At 43.3% G+C, this 16332-nt stretch overlaps 1 long non-coding RNA gene across 1 annotated transcript; it reads right to left on the bottom strand.

Annotated features, from left to right (window-relative positions):
- Positions 1-2382: 2382 nt before the first annotated feature.
- On the bottom strand, positions 2383-4852 carry LOC146685352 (uncharacterized). The gene is made up of 4 exons (XR_014916724.1): positions 4407-4852; positions 3448-3603; positions 3272-3364; positions 2383-2483 (listed from the first exon to the last, which is right to left on the bottom strand). It is a non-coding gene; the product is annotated as an uncharacterized LOC146685352 (long non-coding RNA).
- Positions 4853-16332: the final 11480 nt, after the last annotated feature.

Genomic DNA, 16332 nt, shown 5'->3' on the forward strand with positions numbered 1-16332 from the left:
ATTCTATACACTCGAAGCCTTTATCTGCCCACACACTCGTTCACAGACAGATGCATCCAATGCGTAATGAGCTTTAGTGGCTAGATCAAGGACATTTGGATGTGGGTGTAAAAACAGGGATCAAGCCATCACATGACTGGGTGACCTCCTCTGAACATCAGTCTTTCTGAAAGGAAGAAAACAGAGGTCATCGTGAAGATGTAGCCTGGTGCAGCGCAGTGCTGCTGTGCAATCAATCCATAATGTGCACGATCTGCTGTGCACAGCCTGTCCACCTGTCCGCTGGGAACAACCACAGGCCGTCAACCTTTGCTTGAACAGTTGATGAACTGATTCAGTGCTGTGTTGTTCATGAATGGAGTTTTAAGAAGGAAGGCAGTTGCATTAATTCCACTCTATACTCTTCAGGATTTCTCCGTTTGTCAGCAGGTCCTTGAAATATATATGCACTGTAAGAAGTCATCTATAGAATTTACCCAATAAATCCGAGATAACAATTTGCATTGACTTTTTGGAGTAGATTTAATTCAATATATTGTGTATAAAATACCTTCAATAAAAAGCTATGAAATAATTAAATTGGGTCAAATTTACCCCATATTTACGTATCTATTCAACAGCTACTTACTCATTGGAATTAGGTAAAATTATCTCTTGTTTGCTAGTTGGTAATACCTGATAATAACTAATAAAATTAAATTATTATTAATTGATAAACATTCATATAAGGTAAAATGTCCCCCCCCCCAAAAAAGACAGATGGTTCATCATCTCAATGTTTTTATTCCATAAAAACACAGAATAAAGTGCAACACAAGCAAGATTTCAAGTAATGAACCTGTTTTATAACTTCTAAACTAACAACTTTAAGGTGTGCTGCTTATGAAATCCATGAAGTGCTACAGAGAAAGTTACATTTTATTTAAGTAATTAACACATTTTGAACTCTTAAAGAAATATAACAAAAGGAAAGACACCCACACTCAAAAAAATAAGTCATTGGATGAACTCAATTGGACTGATGGCAGGTTTTCCACGTAATACATCTATTTTGGTCCAACCTAATCTACATACATCATGACAATTCAATTAAATTGAGTCAGTAGAACACAATTTCGTAAATACTGCTAAAATGAAAAAAAGTACATTAAAATGATGTGAAAGGTTTTGGTTGGTCCAACTCAATACAATGTCATTCACTTGAGCTAGATTTTCATTGCATTGAAATCATTATTTTGAGTTCAACTAAATCATAATTTTCATTACCAGAAAACTAATTTAATTATTAAAATAATGACAAAATGAATTTGTTTTTACAACTCAGGTTTATTCACTTGAATTAAAAGCAGAAACAGAATATTTTGTAAATAAACATACATGTCACATGGTCAAATCAACCTTAACAAAAATCTGAATAGCACACACCTCTGTACTACTAGGCAATACTGAAAACAAACTGGAATCTGTAAAATCAGATTTCACTTCAGAATCATTGTATATATTTATAGTGACACTTGCAAATTCACAATGATAACCTACTAAACATTGCAATTCACACCATAGTATGGCAGTCACTGAAGATTTGAAACAACCCAACAATACATAAATACACACACATATACATAAACACACACACACACACATATATATATATATATATATATATATATATATATATATATATATATATATATGTGTGTGTGTGTGTGTGTGTGTGTGTGTGTGTGTGTGTGTGTGTGTGTGTGTGTGTTTTCATGACGAACATTTTTCTGTTACCAAGGGGGAGGTATTTTAATAAAAAAAAAATCTTTCAACTTTACTTCTCCAAAACCAATTACATGTAAACATTTACAAGCTTATAAGAACGGGAAGACCAACTTTAAAACACTGGAAGACACAAAACTTGTCAACATTTTTCTATTACCTTTGCAAATCCCAAAAGCAATCAAAAAGAAAATGGTGGTTACAACCATGAAACTTTTTCTGAGCTAAATCCCCAGTCTTTTCATCCATCTATAGTAGTACAGATTAAAGGTCACATCACTCACAACATAACAGCAGACAAAAATAGACAACTTCCATTTGGCCAAAAAAAAGAAAGAAAAAAAGGTCACAGTTTGAACAAAAGATATAAAAAGGCCAAAATCAACTTTTGTGCTGGGTCTTGTTTGCCTAAGCAAACATCTTCATTTTCATTTGCTGCATCTTTGTACTGAGCCTTTGTCCATCCAGATTCATCAAAATCTTCTGACAGAACTCAAAAGTGTACTTGTGGTCATTTGGATAGCTCAGATCAAGTGCATAAATCAGTCCAAAGAGGACGATGAATGCCATGATGACACTACCGAGGTTGTTCATAACTGTAGTACCTTCAATGACAACTCCAACATCCTCTGGCTCCTGAATCCCTTCTCTTCTGATGGTGTAAATACAGTGACAGTTGCTGCAGTGGACCTCAACCGTTCATCCTCAGTGGAGGAGGTCTGAAAAACAGGTTGTTTCAGGTTTAAGGGCTCTGTCACTTGGAAGGGGACATATTATGCAAAACTCAGCTTTTGTATCCTTTTGTGCTGAAACATAGGTCTCTACCGCCTCTATAAACACTCCAAACATAAATAAAACCCGTCAATCTGTTTCCTATCAATAGTTTGGGTTCAGGTATTATGTACCTCCCTTTGGGAGGGGCTTGATATAGAGCAGGAGCTCCTCCAGTGTCTATCAGTGTGTGTGTGTGTGTGGGCTGGGTCAATTTCCCTTATTTCATCACAATTGGGAACCTTTTGAAACAGCTTGTTTTATGCACATTATTCCTGAAACCAGGAGATTGCTGTAATGGCAGTGACACTAGTTAGTGTCTTGATGCAATCTGCTGTGTTCCTTATAATGAAGACTTTTTACTAATTGGCATAATAAACTGAACTCCACTGGAGTGTTTACTTTCTGAAGTGCCTTGAGATGACTGTTGTTGTGATATACCGCTATATAAATAAACTGAATTGAAACACTGACAGAAAGTGGATGAATGTTTTGTCCACATTTACTGTGTTTATAGAGGCAGTAGATACCTACATGGCAGCACCAAAAGAATGAACAATTGAATTTTTGCTGAAACTATCCCCTTAAAAAGTGCTCTCCAGTGCAAGTTTTAACAATGACTATTAAGAATAATACATATTTCACAATTATATTGTCTCTTTTGAATATATGAGGATTTTGTGTGCGATGAACCTAACTCAAATTGAATCTAGAAAGGAAGGTGTGATAAGCGTACCAGATACTCCTTGAACAGTAGGTCTGGATCTTCATTAAAGTAGATCACCAGGCTTTTAAGAGTATGCTCCCTCTTTATGTCGATGTCATCATACTAATGCAAGGGTGGAAAAAAAGGGTGAAAAAAATGGAATTGATTGATTGCATTTAATTGATGGGTTTATCATTAGTACCAACCAAACTACTGATCGCCATGATATCCTTGATCTTTTGGCCCTTTGCTCCTTTGCTCCCCTGAAAATTTTGCATCAGCTTGTCTGTTAAATTGTCCAGCTGAGCCAAGAACTTCGCCTGCAGGGGTTTTGTAGTGATCTGCAGGAACTCTGCATTCACCTGGAAATAAAACATACATAAATATAATAAACTAGAAGTTTAAATACAGACTGCTGAATCAACACACTGAAAGTTGCTAAACATTTGAACCATCAGTGAAGTTTGTCAAGACCTAAACTGTTTGTAGCTGAGTTTAGGAATATATCGCCACCTGTTGCTTTGGCATGTTTCTAGCAGCGTTTTCCTTCATTTTTGCGTTTACCTGTGGACGGGATTATTTTTTAAAACGAAAACGGAAAATCTCCATTTTCAAAAATACCTGTGTAAGTGTGGACGTAGCCGAAATCTTTTATAATAAGAAATAGGTTTGAACATCACAGGAGTGCGCATTGTGCTGCCTGCAGTTACTCTTCCGGCCACATGGTTCGCTTTTGGTAGCACCCTCAGTAAACTATGTAGTGCTTTTAAAGACACCTCAAAACGATACTTTCTACTAGAAAATGGCATATAATAATAAACACAGAATACCATATTTTTAGATTATAAAAAGAAAACAGTAAGAAAGAAGTTAGCTATAGGACATCATCTTTCATTGAGCACAATGGCTAGCTGCTAATAAGCTAGCACACGCTCCGACTTAAAAGTTGGCAGCTACACAGTTTCTCCTCTAAAACAAGGCACTTTTGAAAAGACCTGGCTATATTGTCAAAAAAAAAAATAGTATTCAAGCAGAGAAGAGAATGGTAGCACCACCAAAAGTTCAAAAAACAACTGTTACAAGCTTCTATGATAAATAGCATTATAGATTTAGCTGATAAAGAAATACACAATTGGATATATGGAAAAATAATATGTTACCTTACCTGAAGGTGTAGTTTTATCCAAAAAGTACAGAGAGGCCAAGAGCAGCTGGATTCATTTAGGTGATCCTGAAAGAGCGCAAAATTTTCAAAGAAGGCGGACCGTTGTGTAACTCAGTAACTTTGTGTTCTTGTGACAAAGACTGCTTTGAGAGAAAATAATTTAGGTTCACCACACGAATAATAATTGCAGTAACGCTGGAGTGCTACATTTGCGTTGAATGAGATTAAAAATAATGTTTAAGCTTAAAGAGGGGCTTGAATTGATTTCTTTGAGTTTACAAATACTTAAGTGCAAAAATGTACTCCTCCTACCCCCAGTGCCCCAACAAACTCATTCATTTTGTGTTCAGAATCAGCCTCTGCTGGTTTTGAATAATTTTAGGTTTACACAAAGAAAATCAAATTAATTTGGTATTTTTTAATTGCATTTGTGAACAACTAACATAATTTGCATGTGTTCTTTGAAAGGAGGACCTGAATCTGTTTTTTGAGTGCAGCTGAACTAAAACTGTTGTGAGCCGCCACCCTTATATCGCCTTTGAGCTTTTGGAGCCTTGACCTGACTTTTAAAAAATAACTGGGAAAAAAAGCTCTATGCTGCTAAAAAAAAGAAAGAAAAATAAATATTTACAAAATTCTGCTTAAATATGTATTTTACCTGTGTGTGGCAGGGTGTGGTCTGCAGCACCGCTGCAGGGGAGGCGGACGCACCTGAGCGGCACCCGCAATCACGCGTCGCCGCCTTAAAGTCTGTGCTCTCTCTGCTGTTGTGTCGGGCTGTGAGCTGAAAAGCTGGTACAGTGGTGATGTGTCAGTCAGGAACAAACGGCTAGAGCCGGATCTTTGACGTGAACGACGCGAGCCGTTTTTTTATTTTTCTTTCTTTCTCTCACCCTCTCTCTCTCACACACTTTTTTCACTTCACACGCGAGCCTTGTGTTTTGTGGTGGGAAGAGGGGGGAGGGGCGGTAGTTACACTGGCAGTAGCACAGGAACAGAGCGGGAGGGAGAGAGAGAGAAAGAGAGCACAAACAGACACAGTTGAAAGGTACAAATGTCCATGAAACGAATTCAAACGTGGTGCAGATGTGTGTCACAGGTTGATCTGGCTGTAGGCTGTGGCACTTGGCCAGAGGTGGCGCTGGTTGACTCGAGTCCATGTTAGTGCACAAAGTAAACTGCTCGCTTTAGTTGTGAAGCAAAAACGCTGAAACCGGAGAAATAAACCGTGCGAGGGGAACGATAACGACGACAAGAGTCTCCCGATCGTTTACTCTTGCTGTCCCGTGAACAACATCGGCGTGGTGTTACTTGTTTGCTGTTTTCGCGATCGCGTCGCGCATGAGGATATCACCAGGTAAACTCGCCACATTTTAAACATTTTGTTGTTCAACAGCATCAAGACTGACGGAGTGTGTTTGAGACAACCTCACAAGTGTCACAGGTGACACATTTGGCGTTTTTTTGCTGGTTTGTCGGTAGCAGCTCCTGAAACGCAAGACTGCCACACATCTGTTCGACCAACGCCAGTTGATCTAAACGCCAGTAGATCTGGAACACCGGATTTGGTGTGTGGGAGTAATAGATAAATGAATGTATTTTTTAATTATTTGAACATATATGAGTGCTTGTGTATAAATACACAAACAATACACATATGCTATCATGCTTTCAATTGTGTAATTTAAGTGATCTAGGTAGCTCTGTTTTGGAAGTTTAGTTCATGCTAGAAATGTGTTTTGGAGTTTGTATGTGCTTTGTCTCTAGGAGCCACCGCATATATTTATATATAAACATATTTAAATAAAATCACTTTTTTTTACATTAGTAATTCCTTTTGTGCATAATTTTATATTATTGTTAATAATAAATTAATTAAAGCAACAAAACAACCTGAAGAGCCGGTTTGGGTCCTCAATGTTTGTAGGAGTTGATTTTGGCTCCGTACTGACAACTTTGGTTCTGTTGACTGAGATAGGTTCTCTTTTAGCGTGTTTTTCGTAAAGTTTATTCGTCTTTGAAAGGGCAGGAGGCGGCGGCACAGACTGCCTAAAGCTGGGGTCATTGCGCATTTTTGCTTCTCTACCGATGAAGGCCACAAATGCAGAGAATGGTGGAAATGACACACGATGGTCCTCTTTGTATTTAGAACCACAGTTCATCCATTTTTCTTGCATAGCATAGGGGAGTTTTTCCACCACTGGATTAATGCCTCTCGCTGTATCGAGGTAGAGTAGACCTGGAATGTAACTTTCACTCTTTGCAGCATCTATCTCTAGGAGCAGGTCCTGTAGTTCTCTCAACAGTTGTGGATCTTTGTATGAGATTTTGGGGAAACAGTCCAATCTGTCGAGCGGTGCGTTCTCTATAGCTTCGGGGGAGCCGTAGCACTCATTGGGATTCATGTTTGGCAAAGTAAAACTCGCACCGCAGCAAGAAATAACAATCCCCAGGCTCGAGCTATGTGCAGCTGTTCTTGCTGTCGAGATTGCTGACATTATCACAGAGGAAATTGATGTTCCCTTCCATTCTACAAGATTTTTCACAGACAGCAGAGTGGTACTTGGATACATACAGAATGAATCCAGACGATTCTACGTCTGCGTATGCAATCGCGTCCAGAGGATTCGAAAATCGTCCAACCCAGAGCAGTGGAACTACGTTCCAACAGAGCTTAACCCGGCCGACATAGCTTCAAGATCAATCCCAGCTAGTGCACTCTCATCAAGCACATGGCTCAAAGGACCAGATTACCTACTGAGATCAACTCCTGAAGTGACTAAACATACCTTTGAACTAGTCAATCCTGAATCAGATCCTGAGATCCGTCCAACAGCGACATCACTTTCAACTAATGTCGCGGCTTCTTTCCTCGAAACGGGACGATTTGCGTCTTTCTCTACTTGAGGGTCACTGTTGAGAGCAATAGAAAGGCTCATTCATATTGCAAGGTGTTACAGGAACAGCACTCCCCCAAAAAAAGTGTCATGGCTGGCATATCTGCAAAAGTCTTAGTCCAGAAGATTACAGTAAAGCAAAGAGCGTTGTTCTCAGTGGTCTTCAACACGAGGTTTACCCTGACATCTTCACATGTCTTCAAGCCCAAAAAGACATTCCAAAACAGAGCCTTCTCAGAAAACTCTCTCCTTTTAAAGACAATGCAGACTGTCTCAGGGTTGGTGGTCGCCTTTCACAAGCCAGCATGGAAAGTGACGAAGCACACCCCATTATCATTCCAGGCAACCACTATTTAACTATTCTACTAATCCGACACTACCACCAACAGGTGCAGCACCAGGGGCGCCATTTCACAGAGGGAGCCATGAGATCGGCTGGCTTCTGGATTGTAGGTGGGAAACGGCGCATCAGCTCAGTCATCCACCACTGTGTAATTTGCCGCGAGCTCAGGTGGAACACAGAAATGCAAAAAATATCAGACTTACCCATCGATTGTGTGACAGTCTGCCCCCCGTTTACTTACGTCGGAGTTGACGTCTTTGGACCGTGGACAATAAGCTCTCGGAGAACAAGAGGAGACCTTGCTAGCAGCAAACGCTGGGCCGTCATCTTCACCTGCTTGGGCATCAGGGCCATTCATGTTGAGGTCATCGAGACGATGGAGTCGTCTAGTTTTATCAATGCTCTGAGACGATTCATCTCTATCCGAGGACCAGTAAAGGTCCGACTGTGGGACCAACTTTCTGGCAGCGTGCAAGGAGCTCGGAATAACTTCAAAACACTGCGACAACCAGGAAATTCAAGACTTTTTATCCAAGAATGAATGCACATGGATCTTCAACCCTCCTCATAGTTCTCATATGGGAGGAAGTTGGGAGCGCATGATCGGCATCGTGAAGCGCATACTGGACTCTATGCTAACTGTCAACCCAGTTCGCCTGTTGACCCATGAGGTTCTCGTTACCCTTCTAGCAGAGGTAACCGCTATTGTAAACTGTCGACCGCTACTACCAGTCTCGTCAGATCCAGATTGCCCCTTTCTTCTTACGCCTGCTACCCTCCTTACGCAGAAAACTGGATTACCACCTACACACCACTTTGGGTTCTCTCCGGGTACTCCGGCTTCCTCCCACCGTCCAAAGACATGCAACTTGTGGGGATAGGTTAATTGGATAATCCAAATTGCCACTAGGTGTGAATGTGCGAGTGAATGTGAGTGTGAATGGTTGTCTGTCCCTGTGTGTTGGCCCTGCGACAGACTGGCGACCTGTCCAGGGTGTACCCTGCCTCTCGTCCTATGACAGCTGGGATAGGCTCCAGCGCCCCCCCGCGACCCTGAAAAGGATAAGCGGAAGCGAATGGATGGATGGACACCACTTTGACAATAAAGATTTGTACGGACGCCAATGGAGACAAGTGCAACATCTTTCAAATGTCTTCTGGCACCGTTGGAAAACAGTACCTGCCGACACTCCAAGAGCGAAGAAAATGGCAATCTGTGAGTCAAAATCTTCAAAAGGGAGATCTAGTTCTTCTAAAGGACAGTCGAGCTAAAAGAAACCACTGGCCCATGAGGGTGGTTGTTGAGACCTTTCCTAGCCAAGACGGACATGTCAGAAAGATTGAGGTAAAGGTCACTTCTGGAGCAACATCTAAAACCTTCTTAAGACCAGTGACAGAGACTGTACTCCTGCTGCGAAATACCTATAGAGACATTGATCCTTAAAGATGGTGATGACATCCAATAGATGTCAGACGGGGAGTGTGCTGGTGTAGTTCTTCTTCGCATCAGCAAGAGTCACTACAGTTCTTTCATGCCAAGATTTGTTTGTTATTAGCTGTAGAGTTAGTAATGCAGCACACTTTGAGAAAAGACTGACTCAGCATGTTCGGATAAACATCTGCATCCATCCTCTTTGTTGTTTTACAGAAAGCATTGCTTTTTCACTCTGTTGATAATTGAAGGCAGCGTCAATAAAAGGGACGATACACCTGTCAGTTGTTGAGGAGTTTATCTATCTGCATAACTGTATCCACTGTAGCAGTGAGGGCAGAATACACAGCGTCTGCGAATCGGGGCTGTGCTAGGTCACTTTCATCTTTATGCAGGACTGTAAGCTGTCCTCTGTGAGGCGTGAGCGGTGTTTGTTTGTAACATAGTTCACAGTGGAGAATAGCCACTGACATAATGTGGATTCGAAGATCCATAACTGGCCTACCTGGGGTTGAAAGTCTTGATAAATGTACGGCAATAAATGTACGGCGTTTCGGCGGGTACACCGGCTTCCGCGAGTGTGACGCTTATTTTGAGCGATGAAAAAATAATAGAATATAATTTTATTTTTATATTTCAATATGAAAATAATCTTCCAATTTCTACAAGTTAAAAAAGAACTAATATAAATAAAATACACTTCAGCTAAATACTTCTAATTTATTTTCCCAAACCACGCGGAGCTGCAGTATAAGGACTAAAGAGCCGCATGCGGCTCCGGAGCCGCAGGTTGCTGACCCCTGACCTATTCAGTGGCAAGGGGGAATGTGCACGGGGCCTTGGAACAGGTAATGCAGCAAGGTGTCACGGAGAACTAGAATGAGAGGAAAACAGAGTTAAGAACGAGGCTGATGGAGTCCAGATGAGAACCAAGTATAAACAGATCTTGTCTTACTTGGCAGGTGGAGGTTTTTAGGCACGAGAGGGGGAAGAGGTCCGGGTGAGGCAGTGCTGTTTCTAGGTGTTACGTGGGTGCTGTGACAGGAGGGCAGGTGAGTGAAAAAGAGAGCTTTTTGCACTGAGCTGTCTCGTACTGACCAGCGTCGGGATGATGGTGAATATGGCCAGCAGAGGAAATGACAGACAGCAGGTTGACTGCAGGTTGAGAGCACAGGATTAATCTCACCATGAAAAAAATCTGTTTTGATGAATACTCAGTGACAACCAGAACTAACTGTAGGTAAGCTGAAGACTTGGCAGAGAGTAGTGGTGAGCGCTGGTCTTAAGTACAGAGGTTTACCTCTGCCTTCATTTGTAGGGTCTCTACTAGTGATGGGCAGATGAAGCTTCATGAAGCACTGAAGCTTTTCATCCAATTGGTTCACCCCAGCGCGAAGCTTCTTGAAGCTTCATTTGCTCTAGCAGGACACCTACTGGACGTAAAAATATTAGTTGGCATGAATTTGAAGAGTGTGGCATTTTGCACACAGCCTGTAAATGTCAACAACAAAAGGAGTGTGTAAAACATGTATATTGTAGTGATGCAGTATACTGTGTATATTTATACTGGCAGTATGGAAAATGATTATTTGGAAATGCTTAAAATGGAAATGATCATTTACTGTGAGGTGAGGTGTGGTTGGGGTGTGGACAGTAGTTGTGCTTTTGTAACATTGAGGTATGGACAGCTACACACTGAGGCTTTGAGCCTCAGTCCTGCCTGTTCACATTTTATTCTGTAAAAACTACATTTTCACTGCTTTTATGACCTTTTTAGTGGGGAGAACATAGCTAGGATTTAATGATTTAACAAATCTTTTAAATCCTTTGTCCTCCACAATGCTAAATGGCTGGGAGTCCTCAATCACCATGCTAACCAGGTCTTCATCTATTTGAGATTGTTCTCCTGAGGAAAGACAATAAAGACAAAGCACAGATATAAATATCACACACGTAACTTATAACAGCTGTATAATATTGTATAATATTGGTATATCATTTAGTTTATATTTATCATGGCATTTGATGGCTCACCTGGTCTTGCTCCACAATCGGTGTTCCTCTTATTCTCATGCAAAGCTCTGTAGTGCCTAAGCATGGATGAGGTGTTGTTGTTATATCCCAGCTCCCTGGCACATAGCAAACACTTCACCTTGTACAAAAGTACAGACAGCTCAACATAAATTGTATTGCACCATCAGTATTATGAAAATACATCTTCTGTAGAAATTTACATACCTTGTTGGGAGGAATGAAATCAAAATGTTCCCACACAGGGGAGGACATCCTCCTCTTCTTAGCTGGCTCCATTCTCTCCTGACTTTCTCTCCTCACTCTCATAAACCTCCAAACTGTCTCTAACTCTCACTAACCGCAACTCTCCATCAAACACCCACATTTTTGAATGAAGTCTGAGGGGTTTATATCTGTCATAGCTCGCAGCAAAGTTCGAACCACTTCATGAACCAGTCACGTGGTACAGCCGGGCAGCGAGGCTTCAGACGTCATCATTTTCAGCTCCTCCCATAAATGAAGCAAGCCTCGATACGCGCATCGCGGAAACGCCCCCTCCATTACTCGACACAAGCTTCGAAGCCTCGATACAGAACGTCCCATCACTAGTCTCTACTGTTGTTTACTGGGTGCAGCTGGGTTGGGAAAGGGTCGCCATGGCCATGAGCCAGGGCCGCTTCTGGGACCATTGTTCTGGCCCCTATTTGTTTGTTACAGGACACCGACGCAAGGGGAGCTGTGGCGGTGGTCGCATGATGGATTCGGGTGCAGAGCGCAAGCTGGGCTGGGATATGATGGGCCCGTGGAAGGACAAGAAGATGGGAGGCTCTTCCTTGTCTGCCAAAGATGGGGCTGGCGTGGACTCTGCTCTAAAGCCGGAATTCCTGGCCTGCTGATAGACCCATAATGAACATGTGGCGTAATTATAGCAGGGGGTTTTTAGTGAATGTAGAAAATGGTAGTTTTACGGGTTTTAGAATTGCTTTATTTCGTTTTAGTAGATTGACAACATTTTATTACGTACATTTTAAGGGTATTTTTTAAAATTGTTGTATTTGTGCTCCCTGGCCTAGTAATAAACTGTTTCTGATCAGACCTGCTTTATCTCTGTGCCCGTGGTAGCTGACTCGCTTGCTCCCCCTTGTATTTTAAAGAATCTTTCTTTTTAGCATGACATTCTGGCACGATTGCTTTAGTGTCCCCATGTGTTACATCAGCACACTTTCAATGGAGCAGAGGTAGAAGATGATCAGCAGCTCCTTCGTCAGGTCCATTTTTCTGAGGATTCTCAGAAAGTGATGCCATGGAAAAAGACTTTCGGACTGCCTCAAAGAGATTCTGCCAAACCATCAGGCGTCTCAGGAGGGGAAAGCGGTGCTCTACCTGCACTGTGTATAGTGCTGGCGGAGCGCTGCTGACGTCGACTGAGAAAATTGTCAGGCGGTGGAAGGAATACTTCGAGGACCTCCTTAAGCCCACTGACACGTCTTCCGAGGAGGAAGCAGAGTCTGGGGATGAGGGGAATGACCCGCCAATTTCCGGGGGCGAGGTCACTGAGGCAGTTAAACAACTCCTTGGTGGCAGAGCTCCTGGTGTTGATGAGGTCCGCCCCGAGTTCCTGAAGGCTCTGGACGTTGTGGGGCTGTCCTGGTTGACACGCCTCTACAATGTTGCGTGGAGATCAGGGGCAGTACCCCTGGACTGGCAGACCGGGGTGGTGGTCCCCATCTTTAAGAAGGGAGACCGGAGGGTGTGTTCCAACTACAGGGGGATCACACTCCTCAGCCTCCCTGGGAAAGTCTAAGATAAGATAAGATAAGATAAGATAAGACTTTATTGATCCCACAACGGGGAAATTTTTTGCGTCACCTCAGCTCAGGTACAGATACAGTGGGGCAAAAAAGTATTTAGTCAGCCACCGATTGTGCAAGTTCCCCCACCTAAAATGATGACAGAGGTCAGTAATTTGCACCAGAGGTACACTTCAACTGTGAGAGACAGAATGTGAAAAAAAAAATCCATGAATCCACATGGTAGGATTTGTAAAGAATTTATTCGTAAATCAGGGTGGAAAATAAGTATTTGGTCAATAACAAAAATACAACTCAATACTTTGTAACATAACCTTTGTTGGCAATAACAGAGGTCAAACGTTTACTATAGGTCTTTACCAGGTTTGCACACTCAGTAGCTGGTATTTTGGCCCATTCCTCCATGCAGATCTTCTCGAGAGCAGTGATGTTTTGGGGCTGTCGCCGAGCAACACGGACTTTCAACTCCCGCCACAGATTTTCTATGGGGTTGAGGTCTGGAGACTGGCTAGGCCACTTCAGGACTTTCAAATGCTTCTTACGGAGCCACTCCTTTGTTGCCCGGGCGGTGTGTTTTGGATCATTGTCATGTTGGAAGACCCAGCCTCGTTTCATCTTCAAAGTTCTCACTGATGGAAGGAGGTTTTGGCTCAAAATCTCACGATACATGGCCCCATTCATTCTGTCCTTAACACGGATCAGTCGTCCTGTCCCCTTGGCAGAAAAACAGCCCCATAGCATGATGTTTCCACCCCCATGCTTCACAGTAGGTATGGTGTTCTTGGGATGCAACTCAGTATTCTCCTTCCTCCAAACACGACGAGTTGAGTTTATACCAAAAAGTTCTACTTTGGTTTCATCTGACCACATGACATTCTCCCAATCCTCTGCTGTATCATCCATGTGCTCTCTGGCAAACTTCAGACGGGCCTGGACATGCACTGGCTTCAGCAGCGGAACACGTCTGGCACTGCGGGATTTGATTCCCTGCCGTTGTAGTGTGTTACTGATGGTGACCTTTGTTACTTTGGTCCCAGCTCTCTGCAGGTCATTCACCAGGTCCCCCCGTGTGGTTCTGGGATCTTTGCTCACCGTTCTCATGATCATTTTGACCCCACGGGATGAGATCTTGCGTGGAGCCCCAGATCGAGGGAGATTATCAGTGGTCTTGTATGTCTTCCATTTTCTGATGATTGCTCCCACAGTTGATTTTTTCACACCAAGCTGCTTGCCTATTGTAGATTCACTCTTCCCAGTCTGGTGCAGGTCTACAATACTTTTCCTGGTGTCCTTCGAAAGCTCTTTGGTCTTGGCCATGGCGGAGTTTGGAGTCTGACTGTTTGAGGCTGTGGACAGGTGTCTTTTATACAGATGATGAGTTCAAACAGGTGCCATTCATACAGGTAACGAGTGGGGGGACAGAAAAGCTTCTTACAGAAGACGTTACAGGTCTGTGAGAGCCAGAGATTTTCCTTGTTTGAGGTGACCAAATACTTATTTTCCACCCTGATTTATGAATAAATTCTTTACAAATCCTACCATGTGGATTCATGGATTTTGTTTTCACATTCTGTCTCTCACAGTTGAAGTGTACCTCTGGTGCAAATTACTGACCTCTGTCATCATTTTAAGTGGGGGAACTTGCACAATCGGTGGCTGACTAAATACTTTTTTGCCCCACTGTATATGAAGGAAATACAAAAATACAATTAAGTACAATCAATGAAAAAAAGTAAGATAATACACTATATACAATGGTAGCATACACAGTATGTGATTATGGATATAGTTGGAAATATGGAAGACATAAACTATATAGCTTGGAAGGTCAAGGAAGGTCCATTATGCATGAAGTGGTGACCGTGGATGTTCACAGTGTCCAGTGACTTATGACATCGTGATTGAGGAGTTATAGAGTCTAACTGCTGTTGGGATGAATGATCTGCGAAAGCGCTCCTTCCTGCAGCGAGGGTGTTTCAGTCTCTGACTAAAGGAGCTGCTCAGCCCACTCACATACTCATGCAGTGGGTGATGTGGGTTGTTCATGATGGATGTCAGCTTTACTAACATCCTCCTCCCGCCAACCACCTCCACAGACTCCAGGGGACATCCCAGCACGGAGCTAGACCTCCGCACCAGTTTGTCAATCCTGCTCCTGTCCCTGTCCGTGCATCCACTCCCCCAGCAGGCCACTGCATAGAAAAGGGCAGATGCTACCACAGTGTCATAGAATGTCCTTAACAGAGTCCTGCAGACTCCGAAGGACCTCAGTCTCCTCAGCAGGTGGAGTCGACTCTGGCCCTTCTTATACAGGACGTCTGTATTTGTAGTCCAGTCCAGTTTCTTGTTGAGGTGAACACCCAGGTACTTATAAGAGTCCACTATCTCAATGTCTTTCCCTTGGATGTTCACCGGTGTTGTAGGGGGTGACTTCCTCCTGAAGTCTATGATCATCTCCTTTGTCTTGCCGGCGTTGATTTGGAGTACGTTGGTCTCACACCAGCCAACAAAGTCACTGATGACCCCCCTGTATTCCTGATCATTCCCGTCTGATACGCATCCAATGATGGCTGTATCATCTGAGAACTTCTGTAGATGGCAATCGTCCGAATTATAACAGAAGTCTGAAGTGTAAAGGCTGAACAGGAAAGGTGAGAGAACCGTGCCCTGTGGTGCCCCCGTGCTGCAGATTACCACCTCAGACACACAGTCATGGAGCCTCACATACTGTGGTCTGTTGGTAAGGTAGTCGATGGTCCATGCAGGCAGCTGTTTGCCTACTCCGGCTCCCTCCAGCTTCCCTCTCAGTAGTGCGGGTTGGATGGTGTTGAAAGCACTGGAGAAGTCAAAAAACATGATCCTCACAGTGCTCCCCGCCTGCTCTAGGTGAGAGAGGGATCGGTATACCAGGTAGATGACAGCGTCATCCACCCCAATTCCAGAACGGTAGGCGAACTGCAGGGGGTCCAACACTGAGCCCACCAGTGGCTGAAGGTGGTGCAGGATGACCCTTTCCATGGTCTTCATCAGATGAGAAGTCAAGGCAACAGGCCTGAAGTGGTTGGGCTCCCTGGGGTGTGCGATTTTTGGCACCGGAACGACACAGGAAGTCTTCCACAGTTCAGGAACCCTCTCCAGGCTCAGGCTCAGGTTGAAGATGTACAGGGCCACCTGACAGAGCTGGTCTGCACAGTCCCTGAGCAGTCTGGAGCAGATTCCATCCGGACCTGCTGCCTTCCTTGCCTTCGTCCTCTTGAGCTGATTTCTCACCTGATCAGCTGTGAAGTAGATGTGAGGCTGGGCTGGAGTGGGGGGTGGGGCTCGCTTTGTTGTGGATAAATGTGTGGATAGGGGTGAAGCAGGGTTGTGGTGAGAGGAGAGCTCAGGTGACAATGGCATTGCATCTGGAGGGGGGCAAATGGAGGGGGGG

The sequence above is a fragment of the Copadichromis virginalis genome, linkage group LG19, assembly GCF_057382275.1.
Source record: "Copadichromis virginalis isolate Kocher_CV1m ecotype Utaka linkage group LG19, C_Virginalis_male_GT1.1, whole genome shotgun sequence".
Lineage (NCBI taxonomy): Eukaryota > Metazoa > Chordata > Actinopteri > Cichliformes > Cichlidae > Copadichromis > Copadichromis virginalis.